The following is a 19,144-nucleotide window of genomic DNA, read 5'->3' as shown; positions in this document are numbered from 1 at the left end:
TAAAGAAGCTCAAAATATTAAGAGCATTAAAGCCTGAAAGTTCTATTTAAGCTCATGAATCTACTATATACATTTAAAGTTCCATGTAGAAATTGCCTAAAAGAATTTATTTTTTTAATAGATTGATTCTTACTATCTAAATTTCATCTAGCCAGAGGTCTGTAGCCTATAGACTGAAAAATGTTACCTCTTTTGAAATTAAAAGCTTGTAAAATAATCAGGATTATTCCTACTTATACATGATTTTCTACCCTTGAGTTATCTCTTGGTAAAAGACTAAAAATAATAACATGTGAATCACAATGGGATCACACAAAAGTGTATCAGTTAACCTGAAAATAGTCCTTTTGCATTAGCATATTATCAGTGGTAAAAAGTTACAAGACATACAACATAAGAAAGTTGATATGGCTGGAAAGCAGAGAGACTAAAGGGACTTACTATTCCATACAAAGGAGTTAGAATTTATCTCAAAAGCAATAAGAAGTTACTAAATCATTTTAAACAGAAGAGTGATATTATCAGTATTTTGGCTAGGAAACTTTTCCTATAAAGGGCCAGGTAGCAAATAGTTTAGGCTTGTTTCTTGCATGCTTTATTGATTGACTGATTGATTGATTGATTGAGTCAGGGTCTTGGTTTTTCACCTAGGTTGGAATGCAGTGGTGTGATCATAGCTCACTATAACCTTGAACTCCTGGGCTCAAGCAATCCTCCTGTCTTAGCCTCCGAAGGAGCTAAGACTACAGGCATGTGCCACCATGCTTGGCTAAGTTTTGTAAATATTTTAGACTTTTTACAAGCCATACGGGCTCTGTTGCATTTACTTAACTCTGCCATTATAGAGCAAAAGCAGGCATAGTCAATACATACACAAATAAGTTTGGCTGTGTTCCAATAAAAGTTCATATATGGACACTGAAATTTGATGTCACATAAAACCGTTTCTGTGATTTTTTTTTTTTTTTTCCAAAAACCATTCTTAGTTTGGGTTAGACTTGGATGGCAGGTCACAGTTTGCTGATTCCTTGTTTAGAGTATGATCATGTAAGGCTGCATTGTAGAAAATAAACTGGAGAGAGACAAGGCTTCTAGGTACAAGTGTGAAGTAAACAAAGAGGTGGGTTCTTTCAGGTCCATTTCCTCAGGTCCAGCACCCTCAGTAATTTTCTTATATTTAAGTCCTGTTGATTCAACTCCAAGCTCTCTCAGTTATTTGCTGCATAATTTTGTATAATTTACCTAACTGTTTGCTTTCATTTTATCACCTGTGGTGATGATAATGCATAAATCCCTAGTGTGCTTTAAGTATCAAATGAATTAATAATATATATGAAGTGCCTGGCATATGACTTAAGAACTACAGTTCTAGTATATATTTTATATTACTCACTTTTCAAATATTTAGGTAGTACTACATTTTACATTATTTATACATTTGTCAGATTAACAATGCTGGAATTTAGGTAACTGTTGATATTTGGGTGTTTAAAACCAAGTAGTCTCTACCTGAGAGATTGGAATTGAATCAAGGCAGCCTAGTTTCAGACTACATACTCAATCACTGTGGTATATAGGCTAGAAATGGATTCATATGCTTATATATTAATTTAGTATACAGTAGAGGTAGCATTTCAAATCAGTGGGGGAAAGCTTCAATAAGTTGTATTGGTCCAACAGACTCAACATATGCCATACAAAGGGTTAATGCACCTAATATACAAAACCAATAATCAGTAAAAAGTAAAACACCCCAGTAAAAAGCTAGCAAAAGTCAGGCCAGGTGCAGTGGCTTACACCTGTAATCCCAGCACTTTGGGTGGCCAAGGTGGGCAGATCACCTGAGGTCAGGAGTTCGAGACCAGCCTGGCCATGGTGAAACCCCATCTCTACTAAAAAGAAAAAAAAACAAAACACAAAAACAAATATATATATATATATACACATATATATACACACACACACACAAAATATATATATGTGTGTGTGTGTGTGTGTGTGTGTGTATATATACCCACACACAAAAATTAGCCGGGCGTGGTGGCAGGCTGTAATCCCAGCTACTTGGGAGACTGAGGCAGGAGAATCACTTGAACCCAGGAGGGGGAGGTTGCAGTGAGCCGAGATCGAGCCACTGCACTCCAGCCTGGGCGACAGAGCACGACTCCATCTCGGGAAAAAGAAAAAAAAAAAAAAGCTAGCAAATTCACAATCAGGCAAGTCACAAAATAAGAAATACAGATGACAACTAAACACACAGAAAAATGTTAGTCTCTTTCTCTGTGAGTGAAAGAATAGTTTGGGCTAAGGTATCCAGAAACAGGCAATCTTAAGCAGTTCATAGGAGGGTACATTGGTAAGCTTTTCTTGATAACCTTATCAAAAATCATGTGACCATATATGGGAGCGTTTATTTGTGGACTTTCTGTTTTACTCCAGTGGTCTATATGTCTGTCTTTGTGCCACACCACATTGTTTTGTTTACAGTACCTTTATATTAAGTTTTGAAATCAGAAAGTATGAGTCCTCCAACACTGTTCTTCTTTTTCAAGACTATTTTGGATATCTGGGGTCCCTTCGGACCCATGTAAATTTTAGGATGGTTTTCTATTTCTGCAAAAACAGATATTGGAATTTTGATATAATTGCATTGAGTCTGTTGGTCACTTTGGGTAATATTGACATCCTAACAATATTAAATCCTCCAATCCAACTTCAGTACTATGTTGAATAGATGTGGTAAAAGTGGGCATATTTGTCCTGTTGCTGATCTTAGAGGAAAAGTTTTGAGTATTTCACCATTGAGTATGATGAATGGTGGGTGTTTCGTATATAGATTTTATTGTCGAGTTAGTTTTCTTCTACCCTAGTTTGTTGAGTGTTTTTATCATGAAAGGATGTTGAATTTTTGTCAAATGCTTTTTCTACCTCAATTGAGATGGTTATGTGGGTTTTTCTACCTTTATTCATGTTATATCACATAAATTAATTTTCATATGTTGAACCATTCTTGCCTTCCAAGAATAAATCTTACTTGGTCATGATGTATAATCCTATTAATATGCTACTGAGTTCAGTTTGCTAGTATTTTGTTGAGGATTTGTGCATTAATGTTGATGAGGGATATTGGTCTTTGGTTTTATTATTTTTTTTTGTATTGTTTTTGTTCAACTTTTGTAGTATGGTAATACTGGCCTTATAGAATGAGTTAGGAATTAGTATTATTTTCTCTTTAAGTGTTTGGTAGAATTTACCAGTGAAGCTGTCGGGGTAGGGCTTTTCTTTGTCAGGACATGTTTGATTACTGACTCAATCTCATTATTCCTCAGTCTATTTAGATTGTCTACTACTTTGATTTATTTTTAATAGGCTTTGTGTTTTTAGTAATTTGTCCGTTTCACCTAGTTAGCCATTTGTTGGCATAAAATTGTTCATAGTACTATCTTATCCTTTTTATTTCTATAGAATCAGTAATAATGTCCCTACTTTCAGTTCTGATTTTAGTAATTTGAGATTTTTCTAGTTTTTTGTTTGTTTGCTTGTTTGTTTTTTAGGTAATTAGATACAGGTTTGTCAATTTTGTTGATACTTTTCAAATAATTTTTGGTTTACTAATTTTTTTCCACTGTTTTTCTACTGTCTATTTTGTTGATCTCTGCTCCAATATTTATTATTTCCTTTTCTAGCTTTGGGTGTAGTTTTTTTTTCCTTTTTCTAGTTCCTTAAATTGTAATTCTAGGTAGTTGGTTTCAGATCTTGCTTTTTATTGTAATCCTTTATAAGTATAAATATCTCTTTACCATTACTTTCACTGTGTCAGATAAGTTTTGATATGTTGAGTTTTCATTTTTATTTGTCTCTAAGCATTTTCTAATTTCCCTTGTGGTTTCTTTTTTAATCTGTTAGTTGTCTGAGAGTGTTATTTACATAATTTCCAGAAATTTGGGGGTTTTTAAGTTTTACTTGTGTTATTGATTTGTAATTTCATCCCATTGTGATGGGAGAAGATACTTTGATATCTATCTTTTTAAATCTATTGAAACTTAGTTTATCCTAGAAAATGTCTTATATAGACATGAGAATAATGTGTATGTTATGGAGAAGAATATTTTGTATTTGTACAAGTAGTTGATTTATTAAGTCTTCCATTTCCTTCTGTCTAGTTTTCTAGCAATTATTAAGAATGGGTATTGAAGTCTTCGATTACTATTGAAGAGTATTTCTCACTTCAATTCTATTTGGCTTATTTTAAGAGACAGGGTCTCACTATGTTGCTCAGACTGGACTTGAACCCCTGGGTTTGTGAATCCTGCCACATCAGCCTCCCAAGTAGCTGGGATTACAGGCATCCACCACCGTACCCCACCTGTCAGTTTTTGTTTCATATATTTGATGATATGGTATTAGGTACATAAATATTAATTATTGTTATTTTTCTTGCCGTATTTAAATTTGCATTAATATATGCCATTTAAAAATTTTTTTAAATTTTACATTCAGAAGTACATGGGCAGGTTTGTTACATGGATACACTGAGTAACAGTGAGGATTGGGCTTGTGGTGTACCCATTATCCAAATAATAAACATTGTATCCAATAGGTAAATTTCTAACCCTTACTCCTCTACCAACTTTGGAGTCCCCAGTGTCTATTATTTCCATCTTTATGTCCATGTGTACCCAATAGTTAGCTCACACTTAGAGAACATATGGTGTTTGATTACCTCAGTTATTACACGTAGGATAATGTTCTCAAACTTCATCCATGTTGCTGCAAAGAACATGATGTCATTCCTTTTTATAGATGAACAGTATTTCATGGTGTATATATACCACATTTTCTTTGATTATACTTTAAGTTCTTGGATACATGTGCAGAACACGCAGCTTTCTTACATAGATATACACGTGCCATGTTGGTTTTCTGCACCCATCAACCCGTCATCTACATTAGTTATTTCTCCTAATGCTATCTCTCCTCTCACCCCTCACCCCCCGACAGGCCCCAGTGTGTGCTGCTCCCCTCCCTGTGTCCATGTGTTCTGACTGTTCAGCTCTCACTTATGAGTGAGAACATGTGCTGTTTTGTTTTTTGTTCCTGTGTTAGCTTGCTGAGAATGATGGTTTCCAGCTTCATCCATGTCCCTGCAAAGGATATGAACTCATCCTTTTTTATGGCTGCATAGTATTCCATGGAGTATATATGTGACAGTTTATTTATCCAGTCTATCACTGATAGGCATTTGGGTTGGTTTCAAGTCTTTGCTATTGTGAATAGTGTTACAGTAAACATACATGTGCATATGTCTTTATAGTAGAATGATTTATAATCCTTTGGGTATATACCCAGTAATGGGATTGCTGGATCACATGTTACTTCTAGTTCTAGATCCTTGAGGAATCACCACACTGTCTTCCACAATGGTTGAACTAACTTATGCTCTCACCAACAGTGTTAAAACATTTCTGTTTCTCCATATCCTTTCCAGCATCTGTTGTTTCCCAAGTTTTTAATGATCACCATTCTAACTGGTGTGAGATGGTATCTCATTGTGGGTTTGATTTGCATTTCTCTAATGACCCAGTGATGATGAGCTTTTTTTCATAAGTTTGTTGGCTGCATAAATGTCTTCTTTTGAGAAGTGTCTGTTCATATCCTTCGCCCACTTTTTGATGGGGTTGTTTGTTTTTTTTCTTGTAAATTTGTTTAAGTTCTTTGTAGATTCTGGATATTAGCCCTTTGTCAGATGGATAGATTGCAAAAATTTTCTCCCATTCTGTAGGTTACCTGTTTATTCTGATGATAGTTGCTTTTGCTATGGAGAAGCTCTTTAGTTCCGTTAGATCCCATTTGTCAATTTTGGCTTCTGTTGCCATTGCTTTTGGTGTTTTAGTTATGAAGTCTTTGCCCATGCCTATGTCCTGAATGGTATTGCGTAGGTTTTCTTCTAGGGTTTTTATGGTTTTGGGTCTTATGTTTAAATCGTTAATCCATCTTGAGTTAATTTTTGTATAAGGAAGGGGTCCAGTTTCAGTTTTCCACATATGGCTAGCCAATTTTCCCAACACCATTTATTAAACAAGGGATCCTTTCTCCACTGCTTGTTTTTGTCAGGTTTGTCAAAGATCAAATGGTTGAAGATGTGTGGCATTATTTCTGAGGCCCCTGTTCCATTTGTCTATATATCTGTTTTGGTACCAGTACCATGCTGTTTTGGTTACTGTAGCCTTGTATTATAGTTTGAAGTCAGGTAGCATGATGCCTCCAAGTTTGTTCTTTTTGCTTAGGATTGTCTTGGCAATGCGGGCTCTTTTTTGATTCCATGTAAAATTTAAAGTAGTTTTTTTTCTAATTCTGTGAAGAAAGTCATTGGTAGCTTGATGGGGATAGCATTGAATCTATAAATTACCTTGGGCAATATGGCCATTTTCTTGATACTGATTCTTCCTATCCATGAGCATTGAATGTTTTCCCTTTGTTTGTGTCCTTTCTTATTTCCTTGAGCAGTGGTTTGTAGTTCTCCTTGAAGAGGTCCTTCACATTCCTTGTAAGTTGTATTCCTAGGTATTTTATTCTCTTTGTAGCAATTGTGAATGGAAGTTCACTCATGATTTAGCTCTCTGTTTGTCTATTATTGGTGTATAGGAATGCTTGTAATTTTTGCACATTGGTTTTGTATCCCAAGACTTTGCTGAAGTTGCTTATCAGCTTAAGGAGATTTTGGGCTGAAATGATGGGGTTTTCTAAATATACAATCATGTCATCTGCAAACAGAGACAATTTGACTTTCTCTCTTCCTATTCGATTGTCCTTTCTTTCTCTCTTGTCTGATTGCCCTCGCCAGAACTTCCAACACTATGTTGAATAGGAGTGGTGAGAGAGGGCATCCTTGTCTTGTGCTGGGTTTCAAAGGGAATGCTTCCAGCTTTTACCCATTTAGTATGGTACTGGCTGTGGGTTTGTCACAAATAGGTCTTTTTATTTTGAGATGTGTTACATCAATACCTAGTTCACTGAGAGTTTTTAGCATGAAGTGATGTTGAATTTTATGGAAGGCCTTTTCTGCATCTATTGAGATAATCATGTGGGTTTTTTCATTGGTTCTGTTTATGTGATGCATTACGTTTATTGATTTGCATATGTGGAACCAGCCTTTCATCCCAGGAATAAAGCTGACTTGATCATGGTGGATAAGCTTTTTGATGTGCTGCTGGATTCGGTTTGCCAGTATTTTATTGAGGATTTTTACACTGATGTTCATCAAAGGATATTGGACTGAAATTTTCTTTTTTTGTTGTGACTCTGCCAGGTTTTGGAATCAGGTTGATGCTGGCCTGCCTCATAAAATGAGTTAGGGGGGAGTCCCTCTTTTTCTATTGTTTGGAATAATTTCAGAAGGAATGGTACCAGCTCCTCTTTGTACCTCTGGTAGAATTCAGCTGTCAATCTGTGTGGTCCTGGACCTTTTTTGGTTGGTAGGTTATTAAGTATTGCCTCAATTTCAGAACTTGTTATTGGTCTATTCAGGGATTTGACTTCTTCCTGGTTTAGTCTTGGGAGGGTGTATTGAGGAATTTATCCATTTCTTCTAGATTTTCTAGTTTATTTGAGTAGAGGTGTTTATAGTATTCTCTGATGGTAGTTTGTATTTCTGTGGGATCAGTGAAGATACCTCCTTTATCATTTTTTATTGTATCTATTTGATTCTTTTCTCTTTTCTTTATTAGTCTGGCTAGCGGTGTATCTATTTTGTTAATCTTTTAAAAAAAAATAGCTCCTGAATTCATTGATTTTTGAAGGGTCTTTTTTGTGTCTATCTCCTTCAGTATGCTTTATGAAGTTCTTGTGCTGTGTTTTTCATCTGTATCAGGTCATTTATGTTCTTCTCAAAACTGGTTATTCTAGTTAGCAATTCCTCTAACCTTTTTTTCAAGGTTCTTAGCTTCCTTGCATTGGGTTAGAACATGCTCCTTTAGCGCAGTGGAGTTTGTTATTACCCACCTTCTGAAGCCTACTTCTGTCAATTCGTCACACTCATTCTCCATCCACTTTGTTCCCTTGCTGGTGAGGAATTGTGATCCTTTGGGGGAGAAGAGGCATTCTGGTTTTTGGAATGTTCAGCCTTTTTGCCCTAGTTTTTCCTCATCTTTGTGGATTTATCTACCTTTGATCTTGGATGCTAGTGACCTTCAGATGGGGTTTTTGTGTGGATGTCTTTTTTGTTGATGTTGATGCTATTCTTTTCTGTTAGTTTTCTTTCTAATAGGTCCTTCTACTGCAGGCCTGCTGGAGTTTGCCTGAGTATTACCAGCAGAGACTGCAGAACAGCAAAGATTATTGCCTGTTCCTTCCTCTGGATACTTCGTCCCAGAGGGGCATCCATCAGATGCCAGCTGGAGCTCTCTTGTATGAGGTGGCTATTAACCCTTGCTGGGAGGTATCTCCCTGTCAGGAGGCACGGGGGTCAGGGACACACTTGAGGAGGCAGTCTGTCCCTTAGAGCTCAAGCACTGTGCTAGAAGCTCCACTGCTCTCTTCAGAGTTAGCAGGCAGGAATGTTTAAGTCTGCTGAAGCTGTGCCCAAAGCCACCCTTTCCCCCAGGTGCTCTGTCCCAAGGAGATGGGAGTTTTATCTATAAGCCCCTGACTGTGGCTGCTGCCTTTCTTTCAGAGATGCCCTACCCAGAGAGGAGAAATCTAGGGAGGCAGTCTGGCTACAGCAGCTTTGCTGAGCTGCAGTGGGCTCTGCCCATTTTGAACTTCCGGGCAGCTTTGTTTACACTGTGAGGGGAAAACTGCCTACTCAAGCCTTTGTAATGGTGGATGCCGCTCCTCCCACCAGGATCGAGTGTCCCAGGTGGACTTCAAACTGCTGTGCTGGCAGCAAGAATTTCAAGCTAGTGGATCTTAGCTTGCCGGGCTCCATGGCGGTGGGATCCGCTGAGCTAGACCACCTGGCTCCCTGACTTCAGCCCCCTTTCCAGGGAAGTAAACGGTTGTGTCTCATGGTATTCCAGGCACCACTGCAGTATGAAAAAAAAAAAAAAAAAAAAAAAAAAAAAAACTCCTGCAGCTAGCTTGGTGTCTTCCCAAACAACTGCCCAGTTTTGTACTTGAAACTCAGGGCCCTGGTGGTGTAGGCACCCAAGGGAATCTCCTGATCTGCAGGTTGCGAAAACCATGGGAAAAGTGTAGTATCTGGGCCGAAATGCACCCTTCCTCACGGTATAGTCCCTCACAGCACAGTCCCTCACGGCTTCCCTTGGCTAGGAGAGGGAGTTCCCCAACCCCTTGTGCTTCCTGGGTGAGGTGATGCCCCACCCTGCTTCTGCTTGCCTTCCATGGGCTTCACCCACCATCTAACCAGTCTCAATTTGATGAGCCAGCTACCTCAGTTGGAAATGCAGAAATCACCTGCCTTCTGTGTTGATCTCACTGGGAGCTGCAGGCTGGAGCTGTTCCTATTCAGCCATCTTGCCAGCCACCCATATATCACATTTTTTTTTTTTAACAGGCTTAATTCACTTTATTTTTCTTGTATAAAAACCCTATGTTGTAGCCACAGCTGGAGCCTGGGTCCGCTGCACAGAGACTCTGGTGTGGGTCTTGACAAGGTGGTCAGTGAATTCCTGATAGGGAGACTTGGTAAACACAGTCTCCTTCCAGAGGTCAGGGGTCAGGTAGCTGTAGGTCTTAGAGATGGCGTCGAAGGTGGCCTTGGCGAAGTTGCCCAGGGTGGCAGTGCAGCCCCCGGCTGAGGTGTAGCAGTCATCAATACCAGCCATCATGAGCAGCTTCTTGGGCACAGGCGCTGAGACGATGCCAGTGCCCCTGGGTGCAGGGATGAGGCGCACGAGCACAGAGCCGCAGCGGCCTGTCACCTTGCAAGGGACGGTGTGGGGCTTGCCGATCTTGTTCCCCCAGTAGCCTCTGCGCACTGGGACAATGGAGAGTTTGGCCAGGATGATGGCCCCACGGATGGCAGTGGCCACCTCCTTGGAGCACTTAACACCCAGGCCGACGTGGCCATTGTAGTCCCCGATAGCAACAAACGCCTTGAACCTGGTGCGCTGGCCAGCACGGGTCTGCTTCTGCACCGGCATAATCTTCAAAACCTCGTCTTTGAGAGAAGCCCCCAAGAAAAAGTCAATGATCTCAGATTCCTTAATGGGCAAAGAGAAGAGGTAGATCTCCTCCAGGGACTTGATCTTCATGTCCTTGACCAAGCGGCCCAGCTTAGTAACGGGCATCCACTCCTTATCCTCGGCTTTGCCTCCGCGAGCTCCGCGGCCTCGGCCCCGGCCCCGTCCACGGCCGCGACTCCGGCCCCGGATGCCACTGCCAAAACCTCGGCGGAAGCCACCGCGGTTCCCCATCCCAGGGGCCACCAGGGCCTCCGGGCCCCCCCCCCGCTGCACCGGCGTCATCCGCCATTTGGTGTTGAGAAGAAGCCATATATCACATTTTTAAAATACAGTCAACCATTGATGAAAACTTAGGTTGATTCCATGACTTTACTATGGTGAAAAATACTGCAATAAACATATGAGTGCAAGTGTCTTTTTTATATAATAATTTCTTTTCCTTTGGGTAGATGCCCAGTTGTGGGATTCCTGGGTTGAATGGTAGTTTCATTTTTATTTCTTTGTAAAACATCTATAGTGTTTTTTATAAGGGTGATACTAATTCACATTCCCACCAACAGTGTACAAGGGCTCCCTTTACTCCATATTCCTGCCTATATCGGGTTTTGTTTGTTTGTTTGTTTTTGACTTTTTACTAATAGCCATTCTGAGTCATGTAAGATGAAATGTGTTGTTTTAATTTGAATTTCTCTGATAATTAGTGATATTGAGCATTTTTTCACATGTTTGTTGACTGCTTATATGTCTTCTTTTGAGAAATGTCTATGTCTTTTGCCCACTTTTAATGGGATTGTTTGTTCTTTTCTCTTGCTGGGTTGTTTACCAAGGCCGCCTTTAGCATCCCCATTGCCCCAGAGAGTCAAGACCAATTTGCATTCATCTGGGAAAAGAGAACAATGCATCTTTACTGTCTTGCCCCCAGTGTTTTCTTAGCCCCACTGTCTGTTGTGGCCAAAGGCTCTCCAACCTGAGTCAGTGGACCACTCCAGAGGGATATGTATTTTCCATTATACTGATGATAACATGCTAACTTCTGAGTCTTTTTCTAGCTTAGAAACTGCAGCCCCCACCTTGCTGTCTCACTCGACCTACAGAGGGACAGTGGGTGGTCAATGCAAAGTCCAGGGTCCAGGTGTATCAAATACCTGGGTGTCATCTAGTGGGGTGAGACTAAATTTATCCAGTCTACCATTATAGAATAAGGTACAGGCCAACCCATGTCCTACCACACCAGAGCAGTAGCAAACCTTCTTAGGCCTTCTAGGGTATTGGTTTCCTTTTATTTCCACATTTGGTACAATTCCTTAGGCCCCTAGATGGCTTAGTCAAGAAGGAGGAACACTGGAACTGGTCCACAAGAGAGGATGTGACCTTGAACAAGCTAAAATCGCAGTGAAATAAATGCAGGCCGTGGAAGTTCTAGTGCAGGGATAGACTTGTGAATTGGAGGTAGCCAGTTACTCTGAGGGGCTTGGGTGGGGCCTGTGGGAAACACACGGACATATACATATGCCTTTAGGATTCTGGTCCCATCTATTGAAGTGACTACTTTGGGGTGTATACCCTGACCCCGCTCAGAAAACTGGCTTCTGATTTTGTGGCCCTCACCCAGGAACTGACTTAGAACAAGAAGATAGCCACCATTGTAAAATGGTGGAGACTAAAACAAAATATTGCCATGTGTTTACAGGTCCCGAGGACATGAAACAAGATGGAGGCCTGTAGCCAAGTTTGTTACTGATCATTTTGTTGGGCTGGCTTGAACAGCAGTCTTATGGGGTCCTAGGTCTGCATCTTAACCTAAGGTACCCTTTCTTCTGACAGAACCATACAGAAAGGCACACAAAGCACACCAGATTGTCTACAACTTGAGACCAACCTCACAAATCCTTTTCATTAAAACTTTACAGAGAATATTAGCAACTCTCCTTACTTATCCCTTTTACCAGTTTGCACATGGAGAAAGACACCAAAAGCTCAACTGGTAAGAAATTTTTACCCTTTTGTTGGCATGTCAGGCTTCTGGTGTCCCTTCCTTCTAGCTCAACTCTAAACCAAGCATATTAATGGTTGGAAAATTAATTTTTCCCAAGTTAGAAGAACATTATAAAAGAGAAGCCATTTTAAACCATGAAAGAAGGAAAAACACCATAGAAAAGTTTGGTAGTTTCAATTAGGGTTGTGAACAGGTATTTCCTATTCCTATGGGGAATGGTGTTTCCCTATTTCTTCCCCTTTCCTATTTTCTCTTTTGGCCTACTATAAGTGACATATTGCTCATCTTTGATATTCTCTGATGCTTGCAGAGCTGCCTGCTTCTCAGCTGTGGTTAGAGTTTGGCTTAGGAGCAGCATAACATCCTTCTATGAGAGGTCAAATACCTGAGTTAAATTTTGGAAAGCTTCTATATACCTATCAGAGTCGTCAGAAAATTGACGTAAGTCTCCCTTTATTTGCCTAAGGTCCTGTAATGACGAGGGAACTTGAAGGGGCCCCAAATGAGAGGGATCATCAGGTGGTTCCCTTGGAAGTTGCTTCTCTGATTTTGGAGAATTATTCTTTTTGGGCCTGCCTGATATGATTGCTAAAAGCACTAGGTTGATTTTGTAACACTTGCAAAGATCTAGTAAAAAGGCCATGCCCTTGTGCAAAAGAAAATAAGCTGCTTTTTCTTTAAAATTTCAGGGTGAAAGAAGTCCCAGTGCTTCAGAATTCACTCCAAGGGAGTGCAGGCTTAAGATAGTACCCATCTAGAAAGAAAAGTGAAAGAAAAAAAAAAGGTATCCCTTTGTCTCCTTCCTTTTGGTGTGACTCAGGATAGAGAGGAAGACAGTGGGGGCGTCCCCCCTTCTGTTTTCCCTCTATGGTTCCTGGCTCCTGACACCTTGTTGAACATGCTGCCCATGGTTGCAGGCGTGACCCCCAGCTATGGTACCAGAGGAACTAAGAGATTGGGATTAGTCATGCTCACCCAAGTGGCTCTAGTTCTCTGCCTGTGATTTCTCTTTGACTTCCTAGATTTGTGTGACCTGCCTGGCTCCCTGAAAATTGATCTCCAGAAAAACTACATAATGGTTGGGCAAGGCCACTTTAATGGAGGGGGTCTGCTAGATTGAACTTTGTATCCTGCTATTATGGCCCACACTGAAGCGTTTACCCATACTGAATGGTTCCTGTTAACTTCTGAACTTAAAATCCCCTTACTAATTAAGTACCACTCTAACTGGAGGCAGAATAGGTGCCTTAAAAGAATGTAGGGACCGAATGGCCATTTTCCTGCTGATGGGACAGGATCAAGACTAAAATTTGGCTTTGGAGGATATTTTAACCCAATTGTTGAAGGCTTAATTTTCCCAATTATCAAAGTGGCATAAAGCCTGGTTTCTAGTAGAGAGGCTCAAAAAGGGAAGATAATTGGGAGGCTAGGATATTTTGGTGAAGGACTGACAATGTGCCTCATGGATCATTGTTCCACTAGGTGGCACTGTTGACCTTGAAACACCATTTGCTCTCTAGACCAAGGGCAGAGTGACCTTTACATGCCATGTGCTCTTCAGACCAAGGGCAGAGAGAGACCTGGAAATGCCACATGGTCTCCAGACCAAGGGCAGAGAGAGACCTGGAAATGCCACGTACTCTCCAGACCAAGGGCAGAGACCTGGAAATGACATGTGCTCTCTAGACCAAAGGCTAAGAGAGAGACATTCACTGTGGTGGGGGAAACCCTCTGTTCCTAGAAAACTACAAAGACATCTTCCCTTGAAGCTACATCCTCAGTTACTAGACATTCTCTGATCTTGCCAAACAAGATTACTTCCCTGAACTGTAAAACTTCTCGCATATTTCATACACAGGGTAAGAGATATAATGGTTGCAAACAGGAAAGGAGGAAATTATGATAGGAAAGTTGGGGATCCTGTTGCTGATACCCCATGAGGGCAGTTAGAGGCTGAGGTCAGTCCAGAAGCCTTTGGGTAATACCGGGTGGCAGCCCTGGCCAGAAATCTTCAGTTGCCCCAGGACTTCTCCCAGTCCCATGCGACAACTAAGTCCTCCATGAAAGGTCTAAAATGGAGGCTGAGAGTCTCAGAATGAAAGGACAGAGTTGGAGTTCGCTCCCCTCTACTCACCGTTTTGTTGAATGTTGTACTTGGTATCCCAGACAAGGTGCCCATTATGAAGTGGCTACGTTGTCTGGGTTATAAACCCTGGGGCTCATTGTCATGCGCCAGGAAAATTTAGGACACAGACATACATGAGGAGTTTAGGAATGGAGGTTTAATAGGTAGAACAGAAGAGAGAAACAGCTACCTCCGTAGAGGAAGAGGTCTGCAAGTGGAAAGGGCCAGCTGGTGGTCAATGCACCAAGTTTTATAGTCCAGTTTGAGGAGGTGGTGTCTGATTTATAAAGGGCTTATAGATTGGTTCCATCAGGTATGATGTTTACATAGCAAGCTGGGAAGGCTGGTCCTCCCAGGGCTTTCCAGTTGATTGGTGCCATCTTATCTGTTCCTTACAGCACACGTGGCTGGTAGAGAAGGGAAGATGGAGCTGCCATCTTGAAAATGTCTAGTCCTTAGTTCCTGCCAGCATTCATCCATGCAAGCTCCCAGCTTTGCAGGCTGTTCTTTGTTAGAAAATGATTTGGGGCTGCTTTTTATTAAACAGAAAAGCCTTTCCAAGGACTCCCATGTCCTTGCTATCTGCCTAAGTGATTTCTTTTGAACTCCTGTGTCACTATGGAAGGGGACTGGAGTTAAATGTAATGTTGCAGAGCAACAACTCTGTGCTACATATTATGCCTTGCAAGTTGAGGGTATTACAGAGAGCGTCTCAATGCTAGTATGCACCCCGTACCTCACAGCAGGTTGGCTGAAGGGTACCTTCCAGAAACCAAAGTCTAGGAATGCCCAGACACAGACTGGCCAAATGGCAGGCCTACCTGCAACAGAGGAGCACCATGAACTAATTGGTTGCAGAGCTCCATTTGATGCTTGGACCTGTCACCTATGTTACAGCTGAAGACAGTCTTCAGTGGAGAATGCTGGGCCTCCACAAATCCCTTCCTTTATACAGTAGGGCCAAGGTCCAATTCCTAACTAGGCCTGGTACACAGATGGCTCATCATGATGCAGTCCTTGCACCTAGACAGTTGTGGCCACTCAGCCATCCACTGATAGTATCTGGTTTGATACAGGTGAAGGACATAGTAGCCAATGCGCTGAGCTGTGGGCAGCTTGGATGGTCCTCCTTCATAAGCTGGATCCAGCAGTCCTATGCACTGACAGCTGGGCTGTCTTTAAGGGACTCACAATGTGGCTACTATAGTGCAAAACACAGGATTGGTCAATAGCAGCCTGCGCCCTTTCAGGTGCTGACATGTGGAATGACGTTCTCCATACATCCAGACTACCATGTGGATGCCCACATTTCATCTACACCACCTGGAAATCAACAGGCAGACAAGCCTACCCTATATTCGCTTCCTCAAGGAAGTGCCCACAAGAAGATGTGGCTTACTGGCTACATAAAAAGATGGGACACTGGGGACAACATACCTTTTGGGCCATAGTGAAAATTGAGGACTACCACTATGATATAAAGATATAGTACTCACCTATAAGCAATGTCCTACCTGTGCACAGAAACACCCCAGGCCCTTTCCACACAATACTGAACAGATAGGCCAGGGCTGGACCCAAGTGCAACGGTGGCAGGTAGACTACATAGGACCTTTGCCTCTATGTAATGGCTGCCAAGGAAGCCAGTAATGGCTCATCCTAAATCCCAAAACCTCAAAAGTAAGGAAGCCAAGAGTGTAGCCTCCCATCTGTGGCTGAAGGCCCAAGAGCCCCTGGCAAACCACTGATGTAAGTCCAAGAGTCCAAAAGCCAAAGAACTTGGAGTCTTGAGAGTGGGAAGCATCCAGCATGGGAGAAAGATAAAGGCAAGAAGACTCATGCAAGTCACCTTCTTCCACTTTTGTCTGCTTGCTTTTTCTAGCCATGCTGGCAGCCAATGGGATGATGCCCACCCACATTGTGGGTGGGTCTTCCTGAAGGTGGTTCTTCCTCTCCCAGTCCACTGATTCAAATAATAATCTCTTCTGGCAACACCCAGAAACAATACTTTGCATATTTCAATCCAATCAAGTTGACAATATTAACCATCACAGATGGCTATCCCCACAGCAATGTAACCGATCCCTTCAAATAACCAAAGATATGTGGCTGGGTGGCAGTATAACTCTCTCCACATGGGGGCCTACCCCTCCCCTTGGGGATTGTTATGGGTTGTGGCACCCACAGCTGGCCTTACTTACGCTCTAATTGGATGGGTATATGCACCTGGCGGCATCCTTGTCCGTATGCATTGTGTCCCGTTTAGATACATGCATTCCTATTCACTGGAAGAGTGTAAACGTCAGGTACTGCCAGAAGCATGCATCCTGGCGGTTTTACCCTTTGGCCATTTTTTCTCCCCAAGTGGCAACAATAGATATACATAGAGCCACAAGTTGAGGCTAAACATATGGCTGCAGCCATGAATGATACCAACCATGCTATTCTTCTTCTTACTGAAGAGACCACCCAAATCAGACACATTACTTTGCAAAATGGCATAGCCCTGGACATCTTAACTGCTGCCGAGGGTAGAACCTGTGCATTAGTTAAAAACTGAATATTGTGTATATATCCCTGATTACTCTCACAATGTAACTAGGCCATGCGGGTCCTAAATACCAGTATTTAGGTCTACCCTGTGCATTATATTATATAGTGTATATTATAATAACACTATAGAATCTCTGTCTTACACCCCTATAACAACATGGTTAAATCAACTTCCAATCACTTAGTAGAACTTTGTATCCAGTGAGATTGTTATTATATTTATTATTTTTTGTTGTTGTTGTAGTTTGTGTTGCTTCTGTAGTATCTGGCTGAAATGCTCCTCCACATACCTGACCCTAGGAGAATGATAGAAGAAATGGCATGATAAGAATGTGAGGGCCATTCAAGAGTATGTTAGGGTGGAGTGTATGGCACACACACCTGACAGCAATAACTTAAGCATACCCTGAGAATGATCCTGTTGTCTTACAAGAATGTGTGTCTGGAGTCCTAAGCTAAGGAATCCAAGAGTGAACAACTTGAGGATCTATTCCATATTTACGGAGGACATCTGAACCCCCAACCCATCCCTTGGAATGCAGGCAGGCTATACAGGGAATTAATGCCCTTTGTTTTGGCCAATTGGAGGTTGCTAAGTGAAAATGCTATATAAACCATATGCTTTTTACAAACGGTAACAGTTCTCCTGTCCAACTCACCACCTCTGGACCATCCTTTTATGTAAGTTCCCTCACTAAATGCCATGCCTCGTTTGCTGACTCCGGGTCTCTTCTTCAGCCTCTCAGACGTGGTGCCATCCTTAGTGGAGTCAGTAGGCATCCAGAACAACAGCAGTCAGATAATGTGATGCCTTCAGCTTTGTTCTTTTTCCTTAGGATTGCTTTGGCTATTTGGGCTCGTTTTTGATTTGATATGAACTTTAGGATTGTTTTTTCTAATTTTGTGAAATGACATTGGTACTTTGATAGGAATTGCATTGAATCTGTAGATTGCTTTCGGCTTTATGGTCATTTTAACAGTATTGATTTTTCAAATCCATGAGCATGGAATGTTTTCCCTTTTTTTTTTTTAATTTTTATTTTTAAATTTTTTTATCATCTGTGATTTCTTTTATCAGCATTTGTAGTTCTCCTTGTAGAGTTCTTTCACATCCTTGGTTAAATATATTACCAGGCATTTTAATTTTTATGGCTATTGTAAATGGGATTGAGTTCCTGATTTGACTCTCAGCTTGAATGTTATTGGTTTATAGAAATGCTATTGATTTCTGTATGTTGATTTTGTATTTAGAAATTTACTGAAGTCATTTTTCAAGTCTAGAAGTCTGTTGGAGGAGTCTTTAGGATTTTCTTGGTATAAGATCATGTAATCAGTGAATAGAGATAGTTTGACTCCTCTTTTCCTAGCTGGATACCTTTTATTTCTTTCTCTGGCTTGATTGCTCCAGCTAGGACTTCCAGTATTATGTTGAATAGTAGTGCTGAGAGTGGAAATCCTTGCCTTGTGCCTGTTTTAAGAGGGAATGCTTGCAAGGTTTCTCCATTCAGTATGATGTTTGCTGTGAGCTTGTCATAGATGGCCGTTATTATTTTGAGGTATGTTCCCTCAATGCATAGTTTGCCGAGGGTTTTTATCATGAAGGGATGCTAGATTTTATCAAATGCTTTTTTATTTTTTTTGCATCTATTGAGATGATCATATGGTTTTTGTTTTTAATTCTGTTTATGTGGTGAATCATATTTATTGATTTGTGAATGTTGAACCATCCTTGTATCCCTGGAATAAAGCCCACTTAATCGTGAATTACCTTTTTAATATGCTGTTGGATTTGGTTTGCTAATATTTTGTTGAGGATATTTACATCTGTATTTATTAGGAATACTGGCTTGTATTATTGGGAATATTTGTTGTGTCTTTGTATGATTTTGGTATCAGGATGATACTGGTTTTGTAGAATGAATTAGGGAGGAATCCTTCCAACTTGATTTTTTTTTTTTTTTTTTTTTTTTTTTTCCGAGATAGTTTCAGTAAGATTGGTCCCAGCTCTCCTTTGTATATCTGATAAAAGTAGTCCACAAGTTCATCTGGTCCTGGACTTTTTTGTTGTTGTTGTTGCTGTTGTTGTTGGATGATTTTTTTTTATTAGTGATTCACTTTCAGTACTCATTATTGGTCTGTTCAGGATTTCTATTTCTTCCTGGTTCAGTCTTGGGAGGATGTATAGGAATTAATATATTTCCTCAAGGTTTTCTGGTTTATGTTTGTATGTGTATATGTTCATAGTAATCTCTGATGATCTTTTATATTTCTTTATTATCAGTTGCAATATCATTTCTTTTTTTTTTTTTTTTTTTTTTTTTTTTT

The 19,144-nt window shown here is 40.7% G+C and overlaps 1 protein-coding gene and 1 pseudogene across 2 annotated transcripts in view; one reads left to right on the top strand and one right to left on the bottom strand.

Moving 5' to 3' along the window:
- The window catches only part of WDPCP (WD repeat containing planar cell polarity effector), a 479,266-nt gene that overhangs the window by 279,147 nt on the left and 180,975 nt on the right, over window positions 1-19,144 (top strand). The gene's annotated exons all lie outside the window — the stretch shown is intronic.
- LOC112604715 lies at window positions 9,498-10,434 on the bottom strand (annotated as a pseudogene). The gene has a single exon (XR_003115271.1). The product of XR_003115271.1 is annotated as a 40S ribosomal protein S2 pseudogene (transcript).

The sequence above is a fragment of the Theropithecus gelada genome, chromosome 13 (assembly GCF_003255815.1).
Source record: "Theropithecus gelada isolate Dixy chromosome 13, Tgel_1.0, whole genome shotgun sequence".
Classification (NCBI taxonomy): domain Eukaryota; kingdom Metazoa; phylum Chordata; class Mammalia; order Primates; family Cercopithecidae; genus Theropithecus; species Theropithecus gelada.
This window is presented reverse-complemented; position numbering and strand designations above follow the sequence as displayed.